Below are 20271 nucleotides of genomic sequence, written 5' to 3'. Positions count from 1 at the left end.
TAATTTCCTCTCTCCTATCCTAGTTCTCAATTTCCTCAGTTATTCTCATTAAAGTCTTTGTCATAGTTGGGCAGGTAGCACTGATAAAGGAGGTATTGATAGCTTAACACTTTTCAAAGAATAGTCAGGCATTAGCTAAGCCATGACCTTTAGTGCTCCCAAGAGCTTCAGAGAAAAACAGATGGCAAAAAACAGAGATGTCCACCACTTTGATTAGTGACTATCCAGAAATAAAAAAAAAAATTTTTTAAGCAGCAAAATAGATTCTACCTGACACTTTGTGGTGCTGTTCTTTTGGTACTCTTGTGTTTGGGTCATACTGTTTTTATTCCTGGAGAAAGAGGCTCTAAGGCGAGCGATATTCAGAACACTGTGCTGAATCCCAACAGGCGTATCCCAACCTCTGGGAGGGAAGCCATCAAGCTTTTCAGGGGCCACTTCGGCAATATGTTAGAAGGAGATTTTTCTACCCTCAGAAAATGGTCTTGAATCACATTTGTTTTTATTTTCATTATGCTAGTGATATCTGAATACAAGTTTGTTGTAAGAAGTGATCAAACCAAATACAGATTTCTAGTAACAAAGTTATACCTGACACATTATATGTGGGGTTTTTTTTTTGCCTTTTACTCTCATGAGGTTAGTTTATTGAAAGAAAAGATCAACATACCTTATTTTATAACTTTTAAAACATTTATACATTCTCATCTATAATGTAAGGGAAAAAAAGGGCCTACCTTTTTGGTCATAAAGATTAAATGCGGTAACATGCATAAAGGACCTGAATCACAGTTATCCAACAGTGCCTTTTACATCGCTGACTTTTACTCCCTCAGCAAAGATGCTTGTCATGTGGTCAGTGTATAGCTAGGGGATAGAGGGCTACTTAAATGGTTTCAAAGGATAAAACAGCTACTTTGCCTCTGTGTCTCTTCTCTCATGCCTGTCATTATTTCAGAACTATTCCTTGGATTTAAGGGATGATGTGTTAGAATCACATACACTGAGTTTAAGTCCTGTTTTTAACGCTTGAACTGCAAACATGTAGCTGTGTGTGTGATGGAGAGGAGAGACTCACTCTGCACACCTTAGTTTTACTGATCGGGAAATGTTAACAATCACAGCATCTGCCTCATAAAGATCTTGGGGAGAACTAAATGGATGGCACCTGTGTTGTGCTTAGTCCTGAGTAAGGTTCTTCTTTAAGTACTCAATAAATATCAGTTATTATGATGAAGCAACTGACTGCCCTCGTTATACCCATGACATGGAATAGGAATATGTTATTAGTAAATAACACTTTTGTGAATTGCTTTATCAATTTACATAATTCACAGACACATGGACCTGGAGGGACTGGAAAAGAAGGAAGCCACACCTAGCAGAGCACAGAGCATAGGCTGCATTAAGTCCAAAGGCAAAACACTGGTAGTGGGCTTTTGGATGGTGTGGGGGTCAGGAGCACTCAAACAGGTGGACAGATGTCAGGAGCAAACCACACTCTCATCTTCAGTATTCACTATAGGCAGTCCAGCTGTTTGTCAGGATTTTGTTGCAGGAAAAGAAATTTCTAGGGAGTTATTATTTCTCTGCCCATGTTACAAAGTATATTATACTTTCAAATGTTATAGACAAAGTACAAATACTTAAAGTGTGTCTCCTTGAGAGAGTCAATAGTTGAGTTTTGCTTTTTTAATTTTATTGTATTTTTGAAATTGTAAGGTCAGTTTATTAAATTTAATAATGAAAGCTATCAGAAGAATATTCTCCTGAAAATTATTTTTACTTAGTGAAAAAGAAAGAAAAATCAACACCCTTTCATCATAGCCACAGATGCTGTGGTAGTCAAACTTCTGGAGACAGAGATAGTCCATTATTAGTTGTTCAAGTTACCCTCTCAGTCAGCAGGATTGTAGTCTGGGTCATCTTCGTCATCCTCCAGCTCCAAGGCATCCACTTCCCGGAACAAAGTCTCGTCTACCTCCTCATTGTTTCCAGCATCCTCCAAGAATTAGATATCAGATGTGTCAAATTACAATCTGTTTAAAATAGCAATTTTCCATTTAATTTATTTTTTCCTGCTTGCTCTTCTTTCATTCATTTCTTTTTAATTTCTAAGAGTGCTGCATCAAACCTGGCCTTAAGAAATTCTCAGTTGTGCCTGGCTGGTGTAGCTCAGTGGACTGAGCGCAGGCTGTGAACCAAAGTGTTGCAGGTTCGATTCCCAGTCTGGCCACATACCTGGGTTGCAGGCCACGGCCCCCAGCAACCGCACATTGATGTTCCTCTCTCTCTCTTCCCTCTCTAAAAATAAATAAATAAAATCTAAAAAAAAAAAAGAACTGACATTGATAGTTAAAAAAAAAATTCTCAGTTGTAACAGGAATGCCATGAAATGATTGCTTTTCAGCTTCTTCTGGTTCTTTTTCTTTCTTTTCTTCTTCTCCTCTAGTTTTTATTTGATCCACTATTTCATTTAACTTCTCTGGCACAGCTGCCACTAAAGTAAAGACTATCACCATACCAAGGTTTTCTTCTGCCTGTAATTATAATAATTTTAAAGGCCTGAGACATCGTTACCTTCTAGATTTTCGTGGAAGAATATTTCATAAAAGAGGGTTTCATCTGGGTATTTTTCACTGTATATAAACTTGAGGATAGTCTGGACACTTTCATCATTTTCCCCAGCCACTGCCCACTCTCCAAGAGAGGATGCTGTCTCAGCTACTGTGTGCTGTTCAGGAGACTGGGCGGTGCATGGGCAGCAGGGAGGGCCACAATGACAGATAACAGTGAGGAGCAGTGCCACAAGATGGAGGCCCTGGAGTCCATCTACCCTGACTCCTTTACAGGATTATCAGAGTTTTGCCTTTTAAAAAATACATACAGCAATAATATCTGATATCAAATAGAAAGTTCACTTCATTTACATTTATTGTAATTATTGATATAGTTTAATTTAGGGCACATATTTCACTACTTGTTTTGTGTTTGTTGCATCTAATTTTGTTCCTCTTGTCTTCCTTTCCTTATTTCTTTTGACTAATTATTTTTAGAATTTTATTTTAATTTCCATATTGTCTTTTTTAAAGATTTTATTTATTTATTTTTAGAGAGGGAAGGGAGAGAGAGAGAGAGAGAGACATCAATGTGCAATTGCTGGGGGCCATGGCCTGCAACCTAAGCATGTGCCCTGACTGGGAATTGAACCTGCGATGACTGGTTCGCAGCCTGCGCTCAATCCACTGAGCTATGCCATCCAGGCCTCCATATTGTCTTTTTAACTGTAATCTCCACCCATGGTTGATCTATTGATTACAATGTACATTCTTCACATAGTCTATTTAGAATTAATGTTATACTGCTTCATATAAAATGTAAAAAAACTTGCACCTATATAGGCTTCTTTATACCCTCGATCATTTTTTGTCCTATAGTTGTTGTACATATTTCATATATGAGGCCTGTCCAGAAGGTATCCAGCCATGTAATATGAAAAATAGAGACATTTATTGAAGAAGATACTAGAAACATTGTACACAGGACAATGATGCCTCAGCCCCCTTCAAAGTAGCCCCCTTGGGACCTCACATAGTTCTCCCAATTGCCATCAGCTGCCCCATCGTATTTTCCTGAATCTCACTGACAGTCTGAAATCTCTTCCCCTTCAAAGATAATTTTAGTTTTCCAAAGCCAGAAGTTGCAGGGTGCCAAATCTGGGCTGTAGGGAGTCTGAGTCACCTGGGTGACTTGATGTTTCGCCAAAAATTCTGCATGAGACATGATGGTATCAGCTGGCATGTTGTCATGATGACGCTGCCAATCACCAGTTGCCCGCAGCTGTGGCATTCTGAATTATCTGAATAGTTTCCACTGAGAAATGTTTAAACTTAATGCAAAATTGGACGCTGATTCATTGCTCTACACAGTCACACAGTATACATGCTCACTCAATAGCATCTACTTCCCCTACTGACTAGTACAGTGAAGTGGTCATTGTTCACACATGAGCATCCCAGTCCACTTTCCTTGGCTGCCAGCTCACATTGATGTCCCACAAACAGTTTTTGTTACATTAACAATGGCTGGACTTTTTCCAGGCAGACCTTGTTGTGTATACACAGCAAAACCATGATACATTGTTATAATTTTTGCTTTATACAGTCACATGTATTGGACTGGCCAAAAAGTCCATATGGTTTTTTTCCATAAAAAGTAAGTAAGACATATTCTTCATTTTCATCAATAACTTTATTGATTTGAATATTTTGAGTATGCCAGCTAGCTCCCACTATTGGCTCCTAGTGGGTAGAGACCAAGGGTGCTGCTAAATATCTTCCAATGCATAAGACAGCTCCACAGCAAAGAATTATTTGACCAAAATGTCAATAGTACCAAGAAATTTTGCAAACCACTTTTGACACATTTGATCAGCCATAGCACCTTCTTCATACACTGCACAAATCTTTTTTTGCGTTTCATTTGCAATTTTACTCTTCTTGAAGTAATAAAACACAAGATACCCAAAATGTTGCACATTTTCTTCCATTTTAAATATTAAAATGGCTGCACAAAAATTCACCAATTTTGCTAAGTTTTTTTAAATGCACATTGATGAGACAGCGGTCACAATACAATCTAACAAAATTGTTTCGAATCAAGTTAAAGACAACTAAGCACTACTGAAGCCATCATATGAAAAAAAAAAAACAACAAATATTTTAGCCAACCAAATATTTTAAAGAAATCAAGATGAAAATCATTTCTTAAAAATATTTCCACACATATTTACTATTTCTAGTACTCTTCATTATTTCCTGCAAATCAGAATTTTCACCTAGTATCATTTCAATTTGACCTAAAAAACATACTTTAGCATTTTCTGAACTCTGAATTTGCTGGCCATGAATATGTTAAATTTTCCTTTATCTGAAAGTGTCTTTATTTTACCTTCATTATTCAAGGACATTTTCTTTTTTAGATTTTTTTTCATTTATGGGTTTTTTTTGTTTGTTTTTTTAGAGAGGGGGAGAGAGGAGAAAGAGAGGGAGAGGAACACTGATGTGTGAGAGAAACATCTATCAGTTGCCTCTAGCACGTCCCCAACTGGGGACCTGGCCCACAACTCAGGTATGTGCCCTGACTGGGAATCGAACTGGAGAACTTGTCAGATTGCAGGATGACACTCAACCCACCGATCCACACCAGTCAGGGCTCAAGGACATTTTCATTGGATATAGAATCTTGAGCTGAGATTTTTTTCCTTTAGCATATTAAAAGTGTAAAAAATGTAGTTATTCTATCTTCCAATCGTCGTTGTTTATGATGAGAAACAAATTATCAGTTGTTATTGTTCCCTGAATGTACTGTGTCATTTCTCTGATGGCTTTTAAGACTTTCTGCTTCTCTTTGGCTTTTTGCAATTTGACTGTCATGTGCCTTTGTGGGGTTTTCTTTGTGTTTTTCACTGGGGTTCTCCAATTAACTTTAATTTATAAATATATGTCTTTCCCTCATTTTTGGCCTTTGGGCTGTTTGTTTTTCCAATACTTATCTCTGCCCCACTCTTTTCTTCTTTTTCTTGGATTCCAGTCACAAGTATGTTAGACCTTTTGATAGAGTCTGGCTGTGTTTATTTCTTTAATTTTTTTATCTGTATGTTTTAGATATGATAGTTTCTATAAATTTATCTGCCAGTTACTGACTTTTTCTTCTTTCCTTTCCAACCTACTGTTGAGCCCATCCAGTGAATTTTTAAAATTCTGGAGTGGTATTTTTCAGTTCTATAACTTTCTGTTTGGTTCTTTTGAGTAGTTTCTATTTTGAGATTTCTTATTTGATCATTCATTTTGAGCATATTTCTCTTTAAAATTTTGAGCATACTTATAATAGCTGCTTTAAATTCCTTCCCTATTGATTAAAATATCTGGGTCACCTTGAGGTCAGTCTCCTCTGTTTACATTTTCTCTTACACAGTGGTTCTCAAAGTGTGATTTGATGACTCCAGAGGTTCCCCAAGATGCCAAAACTATTTTCGTGAAAAACGGTAAAATATTATTTGCTTGTTTTAATATTATGACATTTGCAGTGATAGTACAAAATCAATCAGCCATAAAACTGTTGGCATGTAAGCACAAATCAAGGCAGTGGCACCAAGCTGTGCTAGTAGCTAGTTACTTAGGAATTTCCTTGATAAAGCCAGAGAAACTATTATTTTCTTTAAATCTTCACTTTTAAATACATGTCTTTTAATATTCTATGTAACAATATGTGAATCATGCAAAAAATCAGTTTTGCTGCATAACAAAGCTATAGGGTAAATGGAGGCAGTCTGGCTTCCTCACCCAGGTTTCTGGGCAACTAAGAAAAGCAATTTACCATAACCTTGAGAATGGGCCTGATAAGTAGGGATCTCATAGCCTCGAGACTGGGTCCCATAAAGTGTTCCCATAGCCTTGAGTGGGCTCTCATGTGTAGTATGAAGCTCCGTTGCACCAGATCTCTTGGTATCCTGCCAGCTTTGTTTGTCTCCAGTATTTAAGAGGGTAGGCACTCCCTACTGGGCACCATGCTGGGTGCCACACAGAGGGCAGGTGACATGCAGACACATGCAAGGGGATGACACACAGCTTGCAGCATGCATGGCTTGCCCACCCTTGAATAAAGGCATATCAGCTATCCCAACAGCTCCATGAATATTCTTCTGTCTGCCGGAATCTCGTGAACCTGTCAGGCCTTAAATGGTCACAACGCAGAAGCAGAGAGAAAAAGTAATCTGTGGTTGATTGAGCTAAGTACAGAGCTAGCTGGGCTGGAGGAAGATGGTATCAGGGTAGGAGGGAGAAGATTCTACTTCTCTCTACATACAAGAGAAAATCCTAGCCGATCTATGGAGTAAAAGAACAAACAACCAACAGTACCTCAGCATATATGAAAATAGGAGACCAAAAATTGTAGTGGAATCAAAAAACCAGACAATAAGGACAGTGCTTCAGAACAATAAGGCCCCAGGGACTAGCGCGGGGTCCAGGGAGACTGCTGCCCCAGGCCCGGCACCCTCTGCCAGGTTTGCCATAGAGTCCTTGGGAGAGAGCTGGGGCAACTACTCCCTCCCCAGCCTAAAAAGGTCTGAGCAGCACCAGGAGAAACCCAGTTGCTACCAAACACACAGGGGCTATGAGTGCCCACAGAGTCTATGGATACCAGCAGAGTTCCGAGTCACGCAGTGACAGTCCCTGACCCCCGTAGTGACCGGTCTGGCTGGAGAATTGGACTATGGGAGAGGCCAGGCCACTGTATGGAGTGGCAGGCTTGAGTAAGAGGAATTTCTCAAAAAGAAAAAGTGAAAAGACAGACACTGTTTGGGGAATACTCCTGCAGCAATCACTCCGGCCTCCCTGCTGCCGAGCTGGGCAGCGATCCCGAGGTTGCCTGGAAGGGTGTGTGGAAGACCCGGTGCACCCCCATAGCACTGGGAAGGGTGAGGCAGCCTGGCCTAACACACAAACCCGCACCCCAGCCCACAGCAGTAACCCTGGGGAAAGGCCTGGATCCCAAACCCAAGGCACAGAGAACAGGTGCCAGGATAGCTCCCCTGAGAGTGCACACAGTTGACTGAGTACAGATGAAATGCCATACCAATCACCCCTCAGCCTGCTTCAGCCAGCAAGCCCAGAAAAGCCAGTTTGGCCACTTTGAAACCAAGAGGCTTTTAAATTTTATACTATTTTAATTTTTTAAAATAATTTTTTATTTTTTAATTTTTATTATTTTTTTCGCTTTCAACTCCTTTTTCCTTTCTTTCTTTCTTTCTTTCTTTCTTTCTTTCTTGTTTTATTCCTTCTTCCTTTCTTTCCAATTTTATCTCTTTCTCCTTCCTTCATTTCCCTTTTTTTAAATACCTACAAGTGAGACAAAAAAAAAAAAACAACACAAAAAATCCCTGGAACTGTGAAAAGACCAGACCTGGACCCAAAGAAGGAGCATCACTACAGCTGTGACAGTGAGACAAATTTCACTTTGCTATTACAGAGAATCTGCAAGGTATTGCTTATTATTATTTATTTTTTTCAATATTCTTACATCTTTTATTTTAATAGTATTTTTGTATTCCTCTTCTTTCTATATAGTCTGCTTTGCTAGGCTGCTTATGTTGTATCATTTGACAGGTTTCCCCTGATATCTCTTTCATAGTGTATTGCTAATGTACTGTCCCCCACTTCACTTGTGTCCCATTAGCACACTACACAAGGTCCTATACTCCCTATTCTTGTTATCTAGATCACATAAATTCTGTTGTGATTGTTGCTCTAATATTATTGTAAATAATAGCTGTTGCATACAATTGTAAATACTTCACAACACCCATCCCAGATCTTAGCCCATTTCACAGTTTCAAGAAATCTGTTACTGTAGTGGTTAACTGTATTCTCTCATACATGACAACTATTTACTATCCTTTACTCTACCTTACCTCGGAATCTGACCTCCCACAACCTCACTGCTTTCTAGATCCAACTCACAATCCTTCCCTCCCCAACAAGAGTCTTATCTTCTTTCCATTCTAAAAATCAATTAGTTGGGTGGAATATCACGGCTAACACTATACATGGCCAAACGATCTCCTATCTCTTTTTTACTGGCTGCTACTGTAAACATCATACAATACTCCCTTCCTGTCTTAAGCCATTTTGCCTTCCCCCTCCAAATGATCATAAAAAAGAGTAGGTGCAATCTGTGAACAGCAAGATACCCACTGCAAGAGGAAACCCAACAATAAAGGAATCACTAACAGATAACAACAGAAGAAGGTGAAGGAGGTTGTGGAAACCACACAAACCTCAATCCAGGACCTATATGGAAATACAACTAAATAGTGGAGACACTACCCAGTACAAACAACTGCACAAGAGCAAGACAGAATCCTCAAAACCTTGTACACATGGAAGAACCAGCTTCAACACAACCTGCCCTCACCACCACAACAAAATACAGGAGGTGGTGGACAGAGGGATCCTCAGTTAACCAGCTGCTGATAAAGACCCACCAAAGAAAGACCCAATGACAGTCAAAACCCAAAGACAAACACAGAGCCAACTTAAACAGCAGCACAAGACCAGTGAGCTCAGGGGATCCAGGAGACAGCACCACTGAATCTCACAGGTATTCTACCACAGAAGTTAACACCATAAACCCAGGGAGCAAGAACAGATCAATTTAAAAAGCAGAGGCTAACAAGAAGAGACTCACAAACAATGGGAAGACAAAGAAACAATCCCCAAATGAAAAGAAAGAAGGAAGCCTCAGAAAAAAAATGCTAAATCAAATACAGGCAAGTCAACTATCAGATATTGAGTTCAAAGCAATGGTTATCAGAAAGCTCAATGAGCTGACAGTGAATTACCAGAAACTACAGGGAAACTACAATGAACTCACTGCAAACTATATCAACATGAAAAAGGAAATAGAAAGTATCAACAAGGGCCAGGAGGAAATGAAGAATACAATTTCTGAACTGAAGAACACAGTACAAGGAATGAAAAGCAGGATTGATGAAGCAGAAGATTGGATCATTGAGCTGGAGGACAAGGTAGAAAAAAACACCCAGAGAGCAAGAAAAAGAAAAGAGGCTCAGAAAGAATGAAGAGAGATTAAGAGAAATGCAGGACAATATGAAACATAATAATCTCCATATAATAGGAATACCCAAAGGAGAAGAGAAGAGCAAGGGATAGAAAACCTGTTTGAAAAAGTAATGATGGAAAACTTCCCTAATTTGATGAGAGAAAAAGTCACACAAATCTACAAAACACAGAGAATCCCAATCAAGAGAAACCCAAACAGGCCCACTTCAAGACATATCATAATTAAAATGTCAAAATACCAAGACAAAGAGAGAATCTTAAAAGCAAGGGAGAAACAGGAAGTAACATACAAAGGAGCCCCAATAAGGTTAGCAGCTCACTTCTCAGTGGAAACACTCCAAGCCAGAAGAGAATGGCAAGAAATACTCCAAGTAATGAAAACCAGAGGTCTGCAACCAAGGCAACTTTACCCAGCAAGGCTCTCAATCAAGATAGAAGGCCAAATAAGAAGCTTCTCAGACAAAAGAAGTCTAAAATAATACACCTCCACCAAACCAGCTCTTCAAGAGTTGTTAAAGGTACTACTTTTAAGGAAAGGAAGGAAAAGAGAGAGAGAGAGAGAGAGAGGAACACGGGTATGAAAATGACAATGAATAAGTACCTATTACATTTAATCCACTTAAACGTAAGTGGATTAAATGCTCCAATCAAAAGACATAGAATAGCTGAATGGATAGGAAAGCACGACCCACACATATACTGCCTATAAGAGACCCACCTCACGACAAAAGACCTACATGGACTGAAAGTGAAGGGCTGGAAACAAATTTTCCAAGCAAACGGAGAGGGAAAAAAAGCCAGGGTGGCAATACTCATATCAGACATAATAGACTTCCAGAAAAGGGCCATAAAGAGAGACCCAGAAGCACTACATAATACTCAAGGGAAGAATCCACCAAGAAGATATAAACATTGTAAATATCTATGCACCCAATATACGAGAACCCAAATACATAAAGAAAATGTTAGAGGACTTCAAGAAAGATATTGACAGCAACACAATTATAGTAGAGGATTTTAACCCCTCACCGTGCAAAGTGGGCATATCTTCCAAACAAAATATCAACAAAGATATTGTGGCATTGAACAATGCCCTAGATAAAATGAATTTAAGTGATATATAGAGAGCTCTTCATCCCAAAGACGCGAAATACATATTCTTTTCAAAGGCACATGGAACACTTTCAAGGATGGACCACAAGACAGGACACAAAACAAGCTTCAACAATTTCAAGAAAATTGAAATCATACCAAGCATTTTCTCTGACCACAAGGGACTGAAACTAGAAACCAACCCCAAGAAAAAAACCCAAAACACTCAAAATCATGGAGATCAAATAGCATGCTATTAAACAATGAATGAGTCAAGAATGAAATTAGGGAAGAAATCAAAAAGTTTCTGGACACAAATTAAAATTAACATAAAACAACCCAGAACTTATGTGACACAACAAAGACAGTCCTGAGAGGGAAGTTCATAGCAATAAGGGCCTACCTAAAAGAGATTGAAACATTTCAAACAAACAACCTAACCCTACATCTAAAAGAACTCGAGGAACAACAACAAAGACAGCCCAGAGCAAGCAGAAGGAAGGAAATAACCAAAATCAGAGCAGACTTAGAAAACACAGAGACTAAAAGCACAATTCTAAGGGTCAATGAATCCAGGAGCTGGTTCTTTGAAAACATAAACAAAATCGACAAGCCTTTAAGCAGACTCATCAAGAAAAAAAGAGAGAAGACCCAAATAAACACAATAAGAAATGAAAGAGGAGAGATTACAACAGATACCACAGAAATATAAAGGATTGTAAGAAATTACTATAAAGAACTGTATACCAAGGAATTTGAAAACCTAGGTGAAATGGACAAATTTCTAGAAAAATATAATCTTCCAAAACTCAATGAAAAACAAACAGAAAGCCTGAACAGGCCAATAACAGCAAAAGAAATTGAAGCAGTAATCAAAAAACTCTAGACACACAAAATCCCTGGACCAGATAGTTTCACAGGAGAATTCTACAAAGCATTTAAGGAACAGCTAACCCCTATTCTTCACAGATTATTCCAAAAAAATCCAAAATGATAGAAGGCTCCCAAACTCTTTTGATGAGGCCAACATCATCCTAATTCCAAAACCAGATAAAGACACAACAAAGAAAGAAAACTTCAGGCCAATATCACTGATGAACATTGACGCTAAAATCCTCAACAAAATACTGGGGAACCACATCCAACAATACATTAAAAAGACCATACACCATGACCAAGTGGGATTCATTCCAGGGATGCAAGGATGGTACAATATTCGCAAATCAGTAAATGTAATATGCCACATAAACAAAAGCAAAGACAAAAACCACATGATCATATCAATAGATGCAGAAAAAGCATTTGATAAGGCACAGCACCCATTTATGATAAAAACACTGACCAAAGTGGGAATAGAGGGAGTATTCCTCAACATAATAAAGGCCATATATGAGACACCTACAGCCAACATTATACTCAATGGGCAAAAATTAAAATCTTTTCCACTAAGATCAGGAACAAAACAAGGCTGTCCACTTTCACCACTTCTATTCAATATAGTACTGGAAGTTTTAGCCACAGTGATCAGACAAGAAAAAGAAATAAAAGGCATCCAAATCGGAAAGGAGGAAACAAAACTGTCACTGTTTGCAGATGACATGATAATATACATAGAAAATCCTATAGACTCGGGCAAAAAGCTGGTTGACCTAATAAATGAATTTGACAAAACAGTGGGATACAAAGTCAATATCCAGAAATCAAAAGCATTTCTGTACACCACCAATGGAACAGCAGAAGCAGAAATCAAGAAAAAAAATCCCATTTGAAATAGGAAGAAGAAAAATAAAATACTAGGAATAAACCTAACCAAAGAGGTAAAAGACCTGTATTCAGAAAACTACATAACACTGAGGAAAGAAATCAAGGAAGACACAAACAAATGGAAACATATACCATGTTCATGGATTGGAAGAATTAATATCATGAAATGTTCATACTACCCAAAGAAATTCACACATTCAATGCAATTCCTATTAAAGTACCAATGGCTTATTTCACAGACACAGAACAAACACCTCAAAAATTCATATGGAACCGTGAACGATCCGAATAGCTGCTACAATTTTGAGAAAGAAGAGTAAAGTAGGAGAGATCACAATACCTGACACTAAACTATACTACAAGGCCACTGTAATCAAAACAGCCTAATACCAGTATAAAAATGGGCACATGGACCAATGGGACAGAACAGAGAGCCCAGAAGTAAGCCCAAGTCTCTATGGTCAATTAATATTTGACAAAGGGGGCAGCAACATAAAATGGAGTAAAAATAGCCTCTTCAACAAATGGTGTTGGGAGAACTGGTCAGCTACTTGCAAAAAAATGAAACTCGAGCACCAACTTACACCTTATACAAATATAGATTCAAGGTGGATAAAAGACTTAAATATAAACCATGACACCATTAAAGTCCTAGAGGAGAACATAGGTAGGAAAATCCCAGATATTTCACACAGAAACTTTTTTACTGACATGTCCCCTAGAGCAAGGGATATAAAGGAAAGAATAAACAAATGAGACCTCATCAAAATAAAAAGCTTCTGCATAGCTAAAGAAAACAGTATTAAAATAAAAAGACAACCAACTGTATGGGAAAACATATTTGCCAATGATACCTCAGACGAGGGTTTAATCTCCAAAATATATAAAGAACTTACAGGACTCCACTCTAAGAAGACAAGCAACACAATTAAAAAATGGGCAAAGGACTTGAACAGACACTTCTCCAAGGAGGACATACAGAGGATCCAGAGACACATGAAACGATGTTCAATATCGCTACCCATCAGAGAGATGCAGATTAAAACCACAATGAGATACCACTTCACACCAGTCAGAATGGCCATCATAAACAAAGCAACAAACAACAAGTGCTGGAGAGGTTGTGGAGTAAAGGGGACCCTAGTGCATTGTTGGTGGGAATGCAGACTGGTACAACCACTATGGAAAACAGAATGGAACTTCCTCAGAAAACTCAAAATGGATCTGCCTTTTGACCCAGCAATTCCACTGCTGGGACTATATCCTAAGAACCCTGAAACACCAATCCAAAATAACCTTTGCACCGCAATGTTCATAGCAGCACAATTTACAATAGCTAAGTGCTGGAAGCAACCTAGATGCCCATCAGTAAATGAATGGATCAAAAAACTATGGTACATTTACACAATGGAATTCTATGTGGCAGAAAGAAAGAAGGAGCTCCTACCCTTTGCAACAGTATGGATGGAGCTGGAAAGGATTATGCTAAGCGAAATAAGCCAGGGAGTGAAAGACAAATACCATATGATCTCACCTTTAACAGGAACCTAAACAACAAAACAAAGAAACAAGCAAAATATAGTCAAAGACACTGACATAGAGGACAGGCTGATAGTGACCAGAGGGGAGAGAAGAGGGAATTTCAGGGGAGAATGGGAAGGGTTTACAGGAACAAATTTAAAGGACACATAGACAAAACTAGGGGGACTGCGGTAATGGGAGGGAAGTGGAAAGGGATGGGTGGGTGGACTGGAATAGGAGTAAAAGGGAGAAAACTGTTCTTGAACAATGATTACAATAAAATTAAAAGAAAAACAGTAAAACATCATGAAGAATGTTTTAAATATATCCATTCAGATTTTAATAAAAAAATACTACCTTTTATTCAATGCATTTGTTATTTTAATTTTTTAGACACGTCACAAGAAAACTAAAACTTGGAAAGATGAAATAAATTACCTAAGGCCACACAAGTAAAAAGTGAGGAAGGGAGGATTACCAGGTTCGTGTTTGATCAGGCTGTTCCAGTTCCATTTCTTCACACTACCTGTCCCATTAGTTGGGCTGTCACCCTCATTTGATCACCCTCACTTGTGTGGAGGTAGATCTCCACAATGCCCATCTCTCCCTAATTTTGTAGACTACAAGTTCTGTCCAGGATGTATCCATCCTTGTAATATGAAAAATAGAGGCATTTATTAAAGAAGACACAAGAAACATTGTACATAGGACAATAATGCCTTAGTTTCCTTCAAAGCAGCTACCCTGGGACCTCACAAAGTTCTCGCAATTACCATCATAAGCTACCCCATCGTATTTCCTGGATCTCATCGATCACGTGAAATCTCTTCCCTTTCAAAGGTGATTTTAGTTTGGGGAAAAGCCAGAAGTTGCAAATTACCAAATCTGGGCTGTAGGGGGTCTGAGTCACCTGGGTGATTTGATGTTTCACAAAAAAACTCTGAATGAGACGTGATGTGTGAGCAGGTGTGATGTCATGATGAAGCTGCCAATCACCAGTTGCCCATAGCTGTGGCCTTCTGAATCTGAATGGTCTCCACAGAGGAATATTCAAGTTTAACACAAAATTTAATGCAGATCATTGCTCTACTCACTCAGGCATTTTGAATGCAATGACCACACAGTACACATGCTCACTCAATGACATCTACTGCCTCCACTGACTAGTACAGTGAAGTCACCATTGATCATGCATGTGCATTCCAGTCTACTCTCCTTGGCTGCCAGGTCACATTGATACTGTGCCAACCATTCTTGTTATATTAGTAATGGCTTAAGTTTTTCAGGACAGACTTCATACGTCTGTGATCGTAATGGCACCAACCATTAAATACTTATTATGCCAGATACTTTGCTAAGAGTTAAAAATACATCTGTCCTCAACTCGTGAATGTTTGGAATTTAATCCTCATTTTTGATAAAGTAACCTGAAGGAAATTAAAAGAAAAAAACGTACCCAAATTTCTATAGCTAGTGAGTACCAGAACTAGTGTTTGAGCTCCTGACTTATCCTGTTTCTGATTATTAAACATCTCTAGTGACAGTTTTCCCGAGGATGGGACTCCATGTCCTCACTTCATGTGCTATCTGCATGCATTTAGGATTGGTTCCGACCCTCTCTTCCTGAGCCTTTACTTGCCATGTCTTTACTTCCCAGTCTCTGCAGCTTCATATCCCATTTCTCCACATTTCTCCTCAGTAACTGACTGAAACATAGAATTAAGCCATATAATTTGCCCTGTGAATATTTCTGGCATAAAATGTTTTTGATTTGAAAATCATTGTTTTTAAATCAATTTTTTAAACCAATTTTTGTTTTTTTTAATTATATGGGCACTTAGAGACTCTTTTTATTAATTTTCTCCTGTAAATATTAAATATACAGAAAAGTTAAAAGAGTGCAACAAATACATGTATATTTGTTTTTCTAAGTAAGTTGCAGACATCATAACACTTCACTCCCAAATGTTTAAACATGTTTCTAAGGAGTGAAGGGATTCTCCTGTATAATGCCATTATCACACCAAAACCTATGAATGACTTCATAATGCCATCTATACTTAGAATTTCCCGGTATGTAGGTCATAGCTTTTTTTAAAAAAAATTTTAAGCCACACATTGCACTTGTTTATACCTCTTTAGTCTGTTTTAATCTGGAACACTGACTTGTTTAAAGAGTGCAGTTGTCCCGTGGAGCATTTGGGTTTCAGGTGTCTCTTTTTGTATCCTTACAGTTGGGTGCAGGTTGGTATTGAGGCAGCAATGCTGCACCAGTGCTGTCACCTGCAAGCCTGCTTCTACTTCAGAACAGGAGGTGACTTGGAATGGCAGTCTGCCCCACTCTCGGAGCTGCTGTTTGATCACATGGTTATGAGGGTTTTATATTTGCTTTATTCTTGTTACTGCTCTGTTAGCATCCCTTTGATAGAAACATAAACATTTCTGATTGTTAAAAACACTGGGTTGTAGTGAGAACAAGAAAATGGATCCTGTCAAGGGAAAGAGACACAGCAAATCTAGCTTTTGCCCTGGGACCATGTTTGCTATCTCCCATCAGGTGGGCACAAACTGAGAAAATGATGGGGACAGTGAAGGTGAGGAAGGGGGACATGATAATGTGGAGGCTGCTGCTCCTGTTCTCAGCACCATCACCTCCTGTACCTATTCTGGTGACAGGTACCAATAGGTACCTATTGGAGTGTGGGAATATGCCCTAAACCAATTTGTATCCCTCCTGTCTTTGTCCTCTGTGGCTCATCATATTTGACCAGAAAACAGTTCCATTCTCAGCTCTTCTCTGCCCTTTATTTTCATGTCCAACTTTCCACTGAAATCTCACTCACTCTCACACCTGTTCTCCTATGTGACGCTGCAGTCCTCGCTGCAGTGGCCCTGGAGTGGAGCCCACTTCTCCTTCATACTCTACTGCAGTGACAGTCTCCTAAGTGCTCTTCCCACCACTTGCATCCCCTTCATCACCCTCCAGGTTACTCTACCTGCTTGATGGCTGGATCACATCACTTTCCTGCTTAAAAATCTGTACCAACTCCTTATTTCTCACAGGGAAAGTTAAAATGTTTTGCTTGGGATACAAACTTCCCCTCCTCTCTTCTTAAATGCAATTTCTTTAACAATAAACTTTGTTGATTGAAGTAAAACACATGTACAGAACAGTGTAAAATAGTAAATGCACAGCTTCATAAGTATTCACAAAGTGAAACTGCCCAGGTCAGGAAATAAAGCATTCCCAGCATCGCAGAAGCCCTACTCATTCCTTCACCCAATTGCTAAAGCTCCCTTCTCCCCATTGCCATCACTCTCTGGACTTCTAACACCACAGAGGAGCTCTGCCCCTAAAAAGCTTCTATAAATGGAATGACACAGTATTTATTCCAAGTCTGGCTTCACTTTGCAACATTATGTTTATAAGACTCACCCAGGTTGTTCACGTCTCTTTAGATTGCTCATGTAGTGTTGTGCAATACCTCACTGTATGAGTATATCATAATCTATTCTGTTGTTGGGCATTTGGGTTATTTATAATTTTTAACAATTATGAATAATGTTGTTATGAACATTCATTTACAGGTTCCTGGATGGACACGTGTCTGCGTTTCCATGGGGGGTGTACCTAGGAGCCAAATTGCTGGGCTATAAGTATTGCATATGTCAGCTTCTTGTGAAGAGGATGGAGTAGGTAAACCTCCTCCCATGACCACATCGAAATTACAACTAAACTACAGAACAACCATCATTGAGAACCTCCTAAAACCTAGCTGAACAGAAGTACTATAACTAAGGATATACAGAAGAAACCATATGGAGACTGACTGGAGCGGCAGAGGCACAGAAGAGGCTGGTCTCACAACCACATGTAGCATTTAAAAATTAGGAAATTTCAGTTGCAGAGGTTCTGTTAGAGAAACAAGGGGTACCAGCCCCACACCAGGCTCCCCAGCCCAGGGTTTCAGTGCTAGGAAGAGAAGTTGCCCGTACTTGTTTGTGAAAATCAGTGGGGATTTTGGCTAAGACAGGGGGCTTCTGGAGTTCCAGGCATTCCTCTTAAAGGGCCCACATAGACTTACTAGGATTCATTCCCTCCGAGTTCTGTCACTTGGCAGCTTGAAAGGCACCAGGGACACACAGAGAGGAACTGAATTGTCTGGCTTCAAGCATAGCTGGAGGGGCAGCTTTCTCCCAGACAGAAGTGCTGGCAGAGGCATTGTTCCTTTGTGAAACTCTTCCCCCATGCACCTGGGACTCCATCAACCTGCCTATCATGATTTGCCCACCCCTGGTGATTCCCTGAGATCCTGCCCCATCCATCCTATGGGCCCACCCAAGCCCTTTCCAGTGGCTTTTCCATACATCTTGTTTTGGTTCATGCTACAGACTTTACTGAAATCTCTCAAAATTTCACAAACACGAAAGAAGCAGCATCTGGCCTTGGCATTCTCTGTACCTCTTGCTAAATGGCCTCAAGCCTGGCACTACTGCCAGGTGGCCTCAGTTTACAGCTTAGCCTCTCTCAGGCACTTCCAAGCTCAGCACAAGTGGCGACAATCTGAAGATCACTTTGTAGCTAATACCAAGTGGCCCTTAGCAGGGCATAGGCAGTAGCTGACCTTGGCTGGTACCCCCCAAAAGCCTCCACAAACAACACACTTGATGGCCAGCTTCAGACTACACCAGAGCACTGTTCAACCACTTCCAATAATGACACATTCAAAGGATAGAGGTGGCAGGAACCAGAGCCCCACTAAAGCAAACCCTATTCCACAGGGTCAGCCACAACACAGCAGCTCTTCCACTGTAGTCACAGCCAGTTCTGACAACAATCAGCCTGAGAGCCAGTCCCTTTCACTGATGTGCCAACAACAGTCAAAGTTCAACTGCAACAGGAGAGCACACACAATACACAAGAGATACACCTACAGGACCCAGCTCAGGAGACCAGAGAGACTACACCACTGGGTCACACATGATTCACTACATGAGGCCACTCTACCAAGACTGATAAATAAAGCTAATACATAGAAACACAGAGAAGAAGCCAAAATGAGAAGACAAACGTGTTTCAAATGAAATAACAGAAGAAAACGCTATGAAAAAAACCCCAGCTCAACAAAATGGAGACTAGTAATGCCCCAGATATGGAGTTCAAAACACTGACCATGCCCTGGCTGCTGTGGCTCATTGGACTGAGTGTTTGCCTGCAAGCCAAGGGGTCTCTGGTTCAGTTCCCAGTCAGGGCACACGTCTGGGTTGTGGACTGAGTCCCTGGTGGCAGGCACTTGAGAGGCAACCACACACTGAAGTTTCTCTCTCTCTCTTTCTCCTTCCCTCCCTCTCTCTAAAAATAAATAAACAAAACCTTTAAAAACAAAATAAAATGCTTATAAGGCTGCTTAGTGATCTCAGTGAGAACTTTAACAAAGAGATAAGAAAAATAAAATAAAAGTGGAGATAGAGCCCTGGCTGATGTGGCTCAGAGGATTGAGTGGCGGCCTAAGAACCTAAGGGTCACTGGTTCAATTCCCCATCAGCACAACTGAAGTTGTAGTCAGCACAACTTAAGTTGCACATGCCTTGGCTCCCAGTCAGCACAACTGAGGTTCCCAATCTGGGCTGCAGGCTAGGTTCCCCAGTGGGGGGGCATGAGAGAGGCAAGCACACATTGATGTTTTACTCCCTCTCTTTCTCCTTCCCTTCTCCTCTAAAAATAAATAAATAAATAAATTTTAAAAATGGAGATAGAAAACATTAAAAAGAACAAGTCAGAAATTAAGAATATAATAACTGAAATGAAGAATATATTAGAGGGAATCAACAGATTAGATGAGTGAGAGGACTGATTCAACAATTTGGAAGACAAGATAGCAGAAAACACCCAATCAAAATAGAAAAAATAAGGATAGTTAAAGGGACATTCACATCCTAGGGAAACCAGAAGGAGAAGACACAGAAAAAGGGATTAAAAACCTATTTGACTATGGGTGGTGGGCACACCATGCAATATACAGATTATGTAGCATAGAAATGTACACTTGAGCCCTGACCACCATGGCTCATGTACACTTGAGCCCTGACATGGCCTTCCATTATAAATGAAAGCTTTGATGGACAGAGTAATCTTGGATGTAGGTCCTTGCCTCTCATGACTTCGAATACTTCATTCCAAACCCTTCTTGTCTGTTGGGTTTCTTTTGAAAATCAGCTGATAGTCTTATGACAACTCTTTCATATATAG

General features: G+C 39.6%; 1 pseudogene; it reads right to left on the bottom strand.

Annotated features, from left to right (window-relative positions):
* Positions 1-1714: 1714 nt before the first annotated feature.
* Positions 1715-6451, bottom strand: LOC114512539 (annotated as a pseudogene).
* Positions 6452-20271: the final 13820 nt, after the last annotated feature.

The sequence above is a fragment of the Phyllostomus discolor genome, chromosome 3 (assembly GCF_004126475.2).
Source record: "Phyllostomus discolor isolate MPI-MPIP mPhyDis1 chromosome 3, mPhyDis1.pri.v3, whole genome shotgun sequence".
Lineage (NCBI taxonomy): Eukaryota > Metazoa > Chordata > Mammalia > Chiroptera > Phyllostomidae > Phyllostomus > Phyllostomus discolor.
Note: the sequence above shows the minus strand (reverse complement) of the source record. Positions and strands in the feature narration are given on the sequence as shown.